The sequence below is a fragment of the Chlorocebus sabaeus genome, chromosome 5 (assembly GCF_047675955.1).
Source record: "Chlorocebus sabaeus isolate Y175 chromosome 5, mChlSab1.0.hap1, whole genome shotgun sequence".
Lineage (NCBI taxonomy): Eukaryota > Metazoa > Chordata > Mammalia > Primates > Cercopithecidae > Chlorocebus > Chlorocebus sabaeus.
In genome coordinates this window covers 73,380,054-73,387,606 of record NC_132908.1, presented here as the reverse complement: position 1 = coordinate 73,387,606, position 7,553 = coordinate 73,380,054, and the positions used below count along the sequence as shown (strand labels likewise).

Sequence of the window (7,553 nt, the reverse complement as noted above, 5' to 3'; positions counted from 1 at the left end):
ATACTATTGTATTACGGACCAGTACCACCTTCCAGGGGATTTATTTGCATGGCTAGATTAACAACAACGATTGGTCTGAAATCTCTGAAAGACCCTGCCCATACCAACATCTCTTTCCCATCCACAACTTTCTCTATGTTCTGGTTACAAGCCTTTTCTTCCCTCCTACTTCTAAACTGTTTTAGCACGTGACGTTCCATCAAGTTAGAGGACACTTAAAATTGGGCCTGAAATTTTACTTCCTCAATGGAAATGACGTAAACCAGAAAGAGGCAATCCCACTGTTTGCTGTTGTAGTACCATATATGTGGTAGACAAAAATCTTTCATGACACATAGATCGACTATCATTAAGTAACAAAGTTTAATGCCTTCCTCCGTGACACAATACAAGCTTCCTGTAGAAAACTCACCATCCATGTGTTCCCATTACTGCATGTTTCCACCATGCAAATCCTCTTAATAGTATATTGGATTAGCTCAGTACTCAGTGTCTTCACCTATGCCGTGGGCCAGATGAGGATAGGGCTTCCTTGTCCGTATCTTCATCCTTTTGTCCAGGGGCAGGTCATATAAAAGTATACCTACAATGAATGTTTAATGAATGAATGAAACTTTAACTCAAGCTCACTGCAGCTGCCATAGTTCAGACCTTAATGGTGTGGTATTGGAGAACTGAAGGATTTCCCATGCTCAGAACTACTGACATTTGGGCCAGATAATTGTGGTGTGTGTATGTAGGGGGAAGGAGGCTGTTCCATTGACTGTAGGTGGTGTTAACTGTATCCCTACCTTCTATCCACTAGATGCCAGTAGCACCTCCCTCCAATTCTAACAATCACAAATGTCTCTAGATATTGTCAAATGTGGTCTTGGGTATCAAAATTTCTCACTCAAGAAGCATAGGAGAAAGCAATAATCTGATATTTGTCTGCCTCCTAATATGTGTCAATGCCAGCGACAATCTTTCTAGAATAAAAATGCCAGTAATGACTGCCTCGCTGCTTTTTACTGAGTTACCACATACATAGGAACTTATGATTTGCACTTTAAATAATGGCGTTGTCAAAAGCAGGTCCTGAGAAATCAGCACTGTACTGTCTCTGCCATGAACTGTTACTTTGACTTTCAGTAAATGCATTGACCTACCTAGGCTCCAAGTTCCTTATTTCAAGAGCTAGGCTAAATTACTTAAAAATATTCTTTTTACTCTCAAAATCCTCAGATTCTTTATGTAATTCAGTTACCCACACAAATTGGCAAACACTATACATTAGCATGATGTTCTGGCAAATTCTGTTTAGGTACTTAAAGTCTTATCTGTTCCAGAATGCTAAGAACTCAGTCCAAGCATTCTTTTGGGGGTACCATGAAACCCTACACAAAATTTTGTACATTTTGAAAATAAAGTTTGTTACTTTCACACTAGATCTTTAGTAGAGCGCTGTGTCGTTAAAAGAGGAGATCCTGAATCTTACTATCTCACGGTTCTGTGACCCTTTGGGAAGTGAATCAACTTTCCTAAACCCAATTCTCCCCATATGTAGATTAGGAATAATACGTGTGATGTTGTGAATTTTAGGATGACAAAGTCTGTTGCATACTAAGTGATACATTTCAACGTTTTTCCTAATTCTAAGTACTTTTTAGCAATGATCACTGTACTGTAAAATCAGAAGCTTCTTTTTCTTTGTGGCACATAAGAATTAGTTCACCTTGCAATCAGTGACATGGATTGGAGGCACTGTATTATGAGCTTTTCAGTGGACACAACTTAGGGGTACCCAACAACATAGGAGGTTAATATAAACTGAGCTATCATTGGTGTACATGCACATGTATGCAATGCATACTTTTCTAACGAAAAAGGTATTTTTGATGAAAAATGTCATTAGCCTACATAGAAAACAAGTGACTTCGTTTACAATCTAGATGGAAGATTTAAAAAAAGTTATCCTGATTTGCATATGTCCTTTAGTTTCAACATTTAATATTTAGAACTCAAAGATGCTGAATAAAATGTCACCGATTTGGCCAATTCCCCAAAGGGGCACAAATTTATTCAGATTTTTCCAAACTAAAGAAATTAAGGCCTGAAGATGCTACAACAGAACCTGAAGCTATCTTTTCCCCCAGGCTGCTTAATTACACTCTTAAAATATGATTAGTTGAAGCAATTTGTGTGCAAAGCACATCCTAACATACAATGCCTTTACATTTTTGTCATGTGGTTGCTTAGCTCACATACCCTGACTTGTTAATAACCCATTATTAAAAGATGTGGGCACACAACAATGAATGAAATGTTGATTCAAGATGTGTCAGTACATTCAGAAATACTAACGTCATTAAGATATTAAATGCAATTTAAAGAATTTATTGAATGACTAATTCTCTAGTTGGTATGAAAAACATCCAGGCATTTTAAAACTTACCAATGGCCTCAGCTTATACCAATTAAATCAGATGTGGTAAGATTTCTGCATAGCAATGTCTGGGCTGCCCAGATGATTAATATCAGCCAAGGTGGAGAACTAATGAGCTAAGTTCATAAATAGTATTGTCAGGAACACAGAAAAAAAAATGTACCCAAACCCAAAATATATACCGAGTTCAAGTTTCCATATTAAAGGAAATTATACCCATGGGGTTACGTGTCATGGGAGACAAGCACTCTTGTGTTTGCTGGCTTGTCTAATATGTTAGGGTACAAGGAGTCAACTTCAGTGTTAAAACTTTTGCTAACTCTTTAAACAGATCAACTTTTCAAGTTTCCTGAGAAACTGGTCTAAGTAGAGCACTCTTGTGACAATCTTTGCCTCTATACTCAATAGTTTTAAACCCGAAACACATACATGTCATTTGTAGATATTTAAAATACCAGCTTCCAGCTTATTTGATAACATTTTTCATGGGAACACTTTCACTGTTCAGCAAAAAGGCAAAAGTGGTATTTCCCTATCATTGGTATGATTTCAGCTAGAAAACAGAGGGTGAGAGCTTACCAAAGGGACCTGAGGGAGTAGAAATGAGAATTATGTGACAGAAACCACACATTTATTAAAGGCAGCCACATGGTTACCCACCTGGCTGAAGAAATTTGGATGCTGGTTTGCTTACTGCGCATTAAAAACCTCAGGAAGTTTGCTCTTTGTTGGTGATAATTTTATTATAATCAACTATAAAGATTGCCATGGTAAACTAATTCTATGATTTAGGATTATTTAGGATAATTTTATAGGAGGTATGCTTTAGGAAATGCTAAAAAAAACTTGAAACAGCAGTTAATCAACTCACTCCTGCAGATGGAATTAGCCATAAGGTTTTCACTCATTCTTTTGCAGGAAGTATGAAAATCATCATACATTCTATACATAGAGTGAACTAGATATAATCAGTTTAATTCACACTTAGCAATTATGTAACACTTGCCAACATTGTGCATTTGATTATTCAAGAAGGATCTTTCCCAGTATATGTATTTTTCTGGGAGCCACAAAAATACAGGCTCTTTGTGACATACTTGCTCCTATGACAACTCAGAATGTTGGAAATCTTGGAAAAATGTTTGACCTGAACTCTTGGTTATGTCGTACAGCCTAGCCTATTTAGCCTTCCTGCAGTACTATGACGGCAAGCTTTGCACCTAATTAGGGCTTTTGAATCTGCTAGGCTTCTCTGGCTAATACGTTATTTCAGCTTTCAGCTCACAAAGTTGTTCTATACTATAAGGGCATCCTTCTATCTCATTCCGTTTTTAATTTATTCACAGCCGTTATTCTGATTCGTACTGGTTTATCCTTGTTTATGCTCTAGCTCCCCCTACTAGAACATGGTCTCCAAGAGAACAGGTGTTTTGTCTGTCATGCTCAGTTGAATTCCTAAGACTTCATATACAGACACACACACACATACATATAACTTTGTTGGGTAAAATAAATGAAAATACTCCTGCTGTGTAGACTGAAGCGGCTGTAAAATCCCCTTTCCCTTATATCCTTTTTCAATGCAATTTTGCAGCTCCTCCCCCCTTGAGAAGGGCAATTATTTACCCATTGCTTGAATCTGGGCTAGTTTTATGACTTGCTGGGACTAACAAGTCGCAGAAAATGCTTTTATAGACTCAGAACCCCTCTGTCCCCTTAAGAGCCTGAGGTAGCCCTGTTGAATTCAGAGCAGCATTACAAAGCCTGTAGCCAAAGCTGAGAAGGAGCGCTGCCTACTTGACCTGGAGTCACTGTCAACAGATGAGTGTAATCCAGCAGAGATCAGAACCACCCAACTGGCTCAGTTAGCAAACCAACAAAGCATTGTTGCTTCAAAATGCTAACATTTGATGGGGATGTGTGATGCTGTGATAGAAAAAACACCGAAGACGTGGTATTGAGAGGTAGGTGAAAAGTAAGGAAAATGTTAGAGCTAGAGGAAAAAAAACTGGCAAGAGACTTGGTTAATAAAACCTGGAAAACAGGTTAACAAAATTTTATCATTCCTGAAAAATGGTGACCTGTGGTTGATTGCAAAAAATTTTTCCAAAGTTCTCACTTGTGGTCAGTGGAAAATAGCAACAACCTACTTAATGAAGCGTTGGTGAGATTAGAAAGTTAATGCAGGAACAGAAAACCAAATACTGCATGTTCTCACCTGTAAGTGGAAGCTCAACATTGAGTACACATGAACAAAAGGATAGGAACAACGATCACTAGGAGTTACTTGAGTGGAGGATGGTAGAGTAAGGATTGAAAAGCTACCTATCAGATATACTAATGCTTATTACCTGAGTGACAGAATAATTTGTACCCCAAACCCCAGTGACGCTATGTTTATTTATGCAACAACCTGTACCCAACATATATCCCCTGAACCTAAAAAGCCCAAAACACCATATGAAGATCTACGTCACTCGAACTTTCTGAATTTGAGAAGCTTCCGTCAAAAGTAAGACGCTGAAGGTAAATTCAGCACATCTGAATGCAAAATCAAGTGATATACATTCTGATACTGGTCAATCAGATGACAGGCTTTGTGAGGGAGATGATCAAATTGACTACGTTTGGTTTAATTTTAGCTTATCACTTGCCAACTGAGATTTTGAACAAATCAATTTACAGTGATCTTTTGATAACTGTCCTAAAAGCAATCAAGTTTGACAAGCTTTTAATTTCATATACATTTGTAGTTCCTTAAAAGTGCCTTAAGGCTTAGAAATCTTTGTCAACTTATTTAATAAAGTATTTACAAAGTATGTTTTATTGTATTTATCAAGTGATTTCAATTGTTGCAGCATCTTAAATACTTTTTCCCCCAAGCTAGTCCTTCATTTGGTTTTGTATATTCATCCTAAAGTGATCCCATAGTACTTGTCTACTGCTAGAAAAATTTTGAAAGAAAATGCACCTTATTTCCTCTTCAATCAACCATTACAAGAATTACATAAAGCTGACATCTCCCGAAGTTGGGTAAAAATATCAATTTAATGTAAGGATGGGGAAACAAAAAACAAACACTGAATGTGAAACTTCAAAACTCTTTCACTAGCTTTATCTGTTACCCACAGGTGTTCTATGTTATACATCAACATATTAAAGCATTTCTCTGGTGCCATCTTGTCTATATAAAAACTAAAGACATAAATAGGCGACTCTTACAGAAAGTATTGCACTGATAACAAGTCAATGTTTCTTAGAATGATTTTTTTAAGCATTTTAATTCCATTCTGTGTGAACTCACTAGCGTTAAGATCAGTTAACTTTTCCGAATATTTAAGCAGGAAATGTGCCTTGTTTCAAACATTTGAAAAGGTTTAAATTATGTAAACGTTAGTGTTGTCCACATGTTTGCTGATATACAACAGGTAAGCTACTGATACTTTCCTCAGACTGTTACGGGAAGGAAGGCCTTCAGCGAGTTGTCCGGGTCCCTTGGAGTTTGGAACGAATAATGTAATGGCACATGCCTATAGTCTCAGCTACTTCGGGCTGCCGAGACAGGAAAAATCACTTGAACCAGGGAGGCTGAGGTTGCAGTCAGCTCAGATTGCGCGACTGCACTCCAGCCTGGGCCAGAGTGGAAACTCCATCTCAAAAAAAACACGCACAAAGCAACAAAGAATGAAGCACGGGAAGGAAGCAGTCAAGCAGGAATTCAAGACAGCACTCCACAGGGGGGCGAGTGGACCCAAGCGAGGCTCCCAGAAGCCTGGTTGCTAAGTTTTCGGGGTTTTAAGTACTCCTCTTGAGGTCCCTTATCCGCTATCCCTTTTCTAGATAAAGCGTTTGTTTTGTGGCTCATAAGAGCTTGAAATAAACTAGTGCCCTATGCAGAGGAAGGGATAGCCCATGTGTGGCCCGTGGCCAATCCAGGTCACTTTCCATCTGAAACGTGATGGAAGCAGGAGGATTGTAGATAGAGCACCTTTGGTTTTTCGCTGTTTAAGCGGGCCAGGGGAGACAGGATTTTTAGTTTTGGTGTTAACTGGCGTCAGGTCCCCCGCCTAGAGACTCAGGGCTCTTCAGGAATTTTCCTTTTGATCTAGCTTTGGAAACTCAGCACTAACTCGCCTTAAGTTCCCTGCCTCCAGACCTTATTTTCCTGTCTCAATACGATAGAAATCTAGGATTTTATCTACAGAGTGTTTTTATGCAGTATTTGTTTAGGGTGCTTCTCATGGCAAGAAGTGTTTCATCATCTTGAACACTGTTCCTCATCTAGGATAGTACTGACGTGCTCCATGAATATTTGGATTAAAAATTAGAGAGAGATATCTAATCTCCCACAGCAGAAAAAAAGAATGAAGAACCTATAACATCAAAACAACAGAAGAAAAAGCTTCGGAGGTCGGACACCTAACACATTGGAAGCTGTGTCTTCCCTGGGGGTTGGCGATTCGGGATTTTACTCAGGCAATCTTCACACTCCCTGCTTTTACCCTGCTCCCTTTACTCATCAGAGCCTCAAGCTTCATTTGTATTACGAACGTCAAAATTGAATATTTAAATATTCTATTACTTCTGGTATACACCTGACAAACCTTTTTCAGGATTTTACGTTTATATATCTAGCCATCCTGAGTTTTATTTTTTTCCTATATATTTCTTTTACTAGCGTGTTGTACTGACCCTCTATCAACTCCACTGAAGATAACACCAAGTTTAAGAAGTCAAAAAAGGAACCCAGAGCTAGCAAAGACCGGAGTTTTACGTAGGACTTAACAGAAGAGAAAACGGAGTACAGGCGGGCTGACCAAAGAGACCAGCAAGTGCTTACAAACGGCATGCGGTTTATATAGCGTTTTCACTTAGCTCCCCCCACCCCGTAACAGCCTCCACCTGGCAACCTTCATTTACCCCAAAACTCAGCGCCTCCATCCCCTGTATGGCCCTGTGTTCTAATGCAGGGCCCTGGGGCTCAGATGTTTCTCATAGACAAGGAAGGAATCTCAGGGCTGGCCACTCCTGGATTCCCTAGCTCAGAGCAGATATTTAGGTGCCTCTGCCCTGCAGGGTCATTCTCAGGGTATACTTAAGTTATTGCTATCAGGTGCATTTACCTTAC

General features: G+C 39.0%; 1 long non-coding RNA gene across 1 annotated transcript in view; it reads right to left on the bottom strand.

Annotated features, from left to right (window-relative positions):
* Positions 1 to 269: 269 nt before the first annotated feature.
* Positions 270 to 7,553, bottom strand: part of LOC119627677 (uncharacterized) — a 153,972-nt gene continuing 146,688 nt past the window's right edge. Inside the window, exon 3 of the long non-coding RNA XR_012093046.1 lies at positions 270 to 583. This is a non-coding gene — a long non-coding RNA (uncharacterized lncRNA). The remainder of the gene's footprint in view (positions 584 to 7,553) is intronic.